We start from the raw sequence: 5,339 nt of genomic DNA on the forward strand, positions 1-5,339 counted from the left end.
GTAGTAGATGTTAATTTAGGGTTCATAGATAATGATTTTTAGTAGTTGAAATAGTTTAGTTTTAGTTAAACTAGTTTAGTTTTAGTTGAACTAGTTTAGTTTTAGTTGAACTAGTTTAGTAAATAAATTAATAAACTAGTTGAATTAATAGAACTAATGTATTTTTAGTAAGTAAATTAATAAACTAGTTGAGCTAGTTTAGTTCTAGTTTAACTAGTTTAGTAAGTAAATTAATATAACTAGTTGAACTACTTTGTTTTTAGAAAGAACTAGTTTTTTTCTATTTATAGTAGTTTATATTTAGTAAGAACTAGTTGAATTAATAGAACTAGTTGAACATGTCATATTTGTTGTTATTTTTTTAGTTTAAGAAATTATTCGGGATGTATTAGTGATAACTTATAGGGTTTTTGCTTTTGCAGAAATCAAGGAGCCCCTCCATCATCCCCGCCGTCGTCCCCATCACCGACCCCCTCCGACCTCGAGGTGAGACCTGCCAAATCTCCATGTATATCTTGTGTTGCTCATATAGGATATGTGGTTGCCCAAGTGGCCGGTCATGTTCAGGTTACACCTTCGAGTGGCCTATGTTTTGCCGGAGTGTTGATTAATTTCTGTTCCGGTAAATTTCAGACGCTCGATATGTCCTTTTTAGCAAAGGTCATGCCGAATTTTTCCGTGAATTTTGGCATGACTTGTGCTAGAATATGTAGGAAATATCGAGTTGCCTGAATTTTCTTGAAAAATAATGATCTAATTTAGGTTTTTTAGTACATATATATAATTGTACAAGTTTAATCTTTGAATTATGAACGTAGGAAATGTCGTACTCGGACGACGACAGTCTCCCGGGGGAGTGCAGCTGGTGCCACGACGATCGAGGTATGTGCGACAGGTTCGTTGAGATGGATGAAGATCGGCGCTTCAACATTAAGCTCGAGGAGACATTCGATGTTGAAACGGTACGCAACAACGGCAAGTGTTTTTTTCGTAATTAAGCATGACTTCAACTATTTCAACGTCTAATTTTCATCTTTTACAATTCGACTATCTTATCCCATGTCATGTAAGACGCTATGTCTTGGAGAGGATGGGTTTTGAAGACCATGAAAATTTTGAAACAAATAAAATACACCTAAGGACCCATCATGATATGGATTTTGAAGTAAATCTGTGCAATGCTCAGAGCGTAACCCATTTTGGTTGCCAAAATTGGGAAGCACTTTGCAAAATGAATGGTTTTTATGAGGTATGATTGTCACCATGGATCTTGGTGATCCTGACATCGAGCAAGACAATATGGACATTTGGATCCTTGTTGATACGCTTCCGATTGAACCGCAATGTGAGTTTCTCAAACATAGTTGTTAACTAATTTATATTGTTTATTTCAAAATAGTTGACAGCTTATTTCCATTGACAGCTTATTTTGATTCTTCAAAGAATGTGCGGAAGATGGTAGACAAAACCCACTACATCCGTGCATCTTTTGCATACTTCTAAAACTAGTACATCATTGCTAACTATGAAGTTATTACTATGTTTTTCAACAGAAACTCCTGATGGATTGTGTGCCTCATCTGATCTATCAGAATGGTCGCCTTACAGTTCTGAACATACTGCCAGGTAAATCTAGGGAGCTCACCTGTGCATATCGAATTTCTAAAACCGGTGAACACATGCTCATCAAAGAATGGAAAAATGTTTGGACATTCGCAAGGAGGTTCTTGGAAGTAACATTCAGCGAAAGGTAAGAATTAGAGACATGATAATCTCCATTCTCCATAATGGAGAGTCAGGGACTATCTTGTTTTTTGCTATTTTACCTTAGAAAATATAGTAGGTCCTAAGAGAATGTAGTAGGTCCTATGAAATACAATATGTTTATTATATGGTACAATATGTTAGAGTTGATGATGAGGAGCACTTGTGATTACGACTAGTGACCAATTTGCTATGTGATGTCATTGATGAAAACGATGATCTTGAGGAGGTGTTATATGACAATGATGTATTATGATGATAAGTTGTTAATGATATGATCATAATGATGATGATATTTATTATATCATTGGGTGAAAGAACCGCGGATTAGTTTCAAGTGGATGAAACTAGTCCACGGTACTTTCACCCCGTGATGTAATAACTCATTATGATGTAAAAACAATCTTATTATGAAAACTTGTGTAAAGGTTTATGAATACAACATGAAATAAAAAAAATACGAAATAATAGTAGTAGCGCAGACAGGGAGAAGCGCTACTACTAATTACCAGTAGCGCTCCTCTGAGGAAGCGCTACTACTAAGTCGATTTAGCAGTAGCGTGGATCGAGGCATGCTACTGCTAAGCTTTAGCTGTATCGCCGTACCAGTAGCGCTCCAGCCCGCGCTACTGATATGCCTAAAACCCGCGCTGCTCCTAGGCTTTTCCCTAGTAGTGTTGGCTGATACGATGGTTCTGAAAATTAGTAGTGACTTGAAAATTAGTAGTGCCTTAGAGCATCTTTAACAGCCGTCTTAAAAGACGCGCGCATGCGGTAAAATGATTTTTTAGCGCGCGCGGCCCGGTTTCGCACGCTCCAGCGGTGGCGGCAAACTAGCGCGCCCGGGAAGCGGTTGCGCGCGCTGGAGAAAGCGGCATCAGGTGCGGTAGATTTGGCGCGCCGCTTCGGACGCGCCTATAAAATGCAGCACTCGCCACACGCTCACCACACTGCCATGCGCCCTTCCCCTCGCCACCTCGCCGCTTCCAGTCTTTGTCGCCACTTTCGCGCCCCGCCACCACCGCGCCACTATGCTACCGCGCCGCTGGGGTTCTTCAGGCTACCGCGGCGTCCGCGAGCGCGCGAACGGCTGGTACTCTGCCAAGATCCGGTCCGGCGACATCCGGCTCGGCCTCGGCTAGTTCTGGACCGCACACAAGGCAGCCCGCGCGTACGACGCGGCGGCATGGCGCTTTTAGAGGCCCCCGTCGTAGATAAACTTTCGGGACGTCTTCACGCGCGAGCAGGCGCAGTGCGCCGCCCTCCGCCTCGTCTGATCACGGACCAGGACCGTGCAGACCATGTTCGGCTGCAGCGTCGCCTCCTCGTCGCCGAGTAGGACGAGCGAGCCATGGCAGAGTGGCGCTAGCGCAACCCGGAGGATGTCGCCGCCGAGAACGCCTTCTGGGCAGAGAAGACGGCAAGACGCCACGCGGAGCGTGCCGACAGGCGTCGGCGCAAGGCACTGACCTTATCGCAGTGCGATATCGTCGAGGCAGGCGGGAAGTCGATCTTCTCCCCCAACGATGGACGTTGGGATGACATGTGGCTCGATACCTCGGGCAACACCACCGAGGATGATGATGATGATGATGATGACGACGGCTGGGAGTAGGTTTCTTTTAGTCGCACCGTAGTTTTAATCAGTTGCACCGTAGTTTTTCTATCTAGTTGCACCACAGTTCTATCTATCTATGCTTGTGCGAGAGCGCGCACGCTGCATTTTAGCGCGCCTACTGGAGGAACGCGCGCGCTGCATTTTAGCGCGGCTGCTGGAGCCAGCATTGCGCACCGCGCCAAACTTGACGATGGACGCGCCGTAAACCAGATTTTAGCGCGCCGCCCGTTCGGCGCCTGTTGGACATACTCTTAGGCACCGTTCGGTTTCTCTTCACTCCGCTCAACTCCGCGGAGCTGCGGAGCTCGGTTTCAGCTGCCCCATAAAAAGCTGCAGCAGCTTGCTCCGCTCCGGGAGCTGAGTCACGGGAGCGGAGAGAAACTGAACAGCCCTTAGTTGGAACTTTTTTTTTGAATTTTCACCGGGGAGGGAGAGAACTCCCCCACCTGAATTGTATTCATTTGCCTATAAGGCTTTGCAGCCTCGCAAGATGGGCTCAAGTGAACCAGAGGTACAGGGGATACATGGGAGGAGAAATAAAATAAAACAACAGAACACACCGATGATACACAAGACGTCACACACAACAGGGGGAGAACAAGAAGGGAAACACAACACAATACAACAAAGAGCACCGCCGGTGTAATCGAACGGCATCGGCCAGCCGAGACTAAACCAAGACACTGCACCGTCGACGTAATCGAAAGGCTCCACGCAACCGAGACTGCACAACGCCGCGACACCACCTGCATCACGGGGCACATTCGAAGAGTCACGCAAGGCCGAGACGACGCCACACCACCTTTGTGTCCCCGGCGTCGTCGAGGGGCATCGCCAAGCAGACCAAACCACGGCACTGCACCATCGACGCAATCGAAAGGCACCGCGCATCCGAGACTGCACAATGCCACAACACCACCTGTGTCGGGGGTACATTCGAAAGGACACGCGAGGCCGAGACAACGCCACGGCACCTGTGTGCCACCGGCGAGATCGCAGGGCACCGCCTAGCAGAGACACACCAAGAAGCACTCAAGCACGAACATCGCCGAAGAAGAGCACAGACCCACCGTCGACCCCCAAGCCGGCCGCAACACCATCACATCAACCACACTCCACCGACAACCGCCACCCACGCAAGCCGTCGGTTACCACCAACAGCCATGGTCTCCAAGACGACGCCTCCAAGAAGGTAGCGGCGAACCTACCGCCGTCGTCGTCCGATCTAGCAATACAAGATCTTAGGCTTACGCCCGGAGACACTCTCGGGGGATTTGGGTGAACTGGACTCCTCAGCAACGCCCCCAAGGAGGTGAATGACACCAAAAATGGCGCCGCCGTCACCGGCATCAACAACAGTTTTTGCAAGGATTTCTCCAGGAGCCAAACACGACCAAATCGCCTCAAGATCCAAGCCATGGCACACCTCCGACCGCCGCCGCAGGCCACGAGAGGGGAGAAGAGCACCCCCAACTTACCACGAAAAAGGGGCAGAGCACCGTTGCCATGGATCCTGGGACTCCCTCCACCTCCCCTTCCCCCCTACAAGCTGGACCGGCCAGAGCAAGATCTTGCCAATGAACGAGGGGAGGGATGCAGGAGAAACGCCGCCGCCCGCCAGATCTGGGGCAACACGGGGCAGCAGGTCCAGCACCGGCCGCGCACGGCGCGTCACCCGGCTAGACGCGCGCGCCCAAGCCTCCACAACAGCGCCACCAGCCACGGGACGCCAGCGCCGAGCCAGCGAGCATCGCCGCGACCACGCACGCGAGGCCCCGCGCCCCAAGCCCCCGCCCGCAGCCACCTACTCGCAGCTCCGCGCCCGCACGCGAAGCCCCACGACGCCGCCGTTGAAGCCGGAAGCCACCGGGACCAGGCCCCGCTCGCAGATCGACGCACCGGCCAACAAGAGACCCCCGCCCGTGCCCGAGAGCCGCCCGAAGACGCGAGAAAAGAT

The 5,339-nt window shown here is 49.9% G+C and overlaps 1 pseudogene; it reads right to left on the reverse strand.

Annotated features, from left to right (window-relative positions):
• The window catches only part of LOC119283987, a 12,278-nt pseudogene that overhangs the window by 5,368 nt on the left and 1,571 nt on the right, over positions 1–5,339 (reverse strand).

This window comes from Triticum dicoccoides, chromosome 4A, assembly GCF_002162155.2.
Source record: "Triticum dicoccoides isolate Atlit2015 ecotype Zavitan chromosome 4A, WEW_v2.0, whole genome shotgun sequence".
NCBI lineage: Eukaryota > Viridiplantae > Streptophyta > Magnoliopsida > Poales > Poaceae > Triticum > Triticum dicoccoides.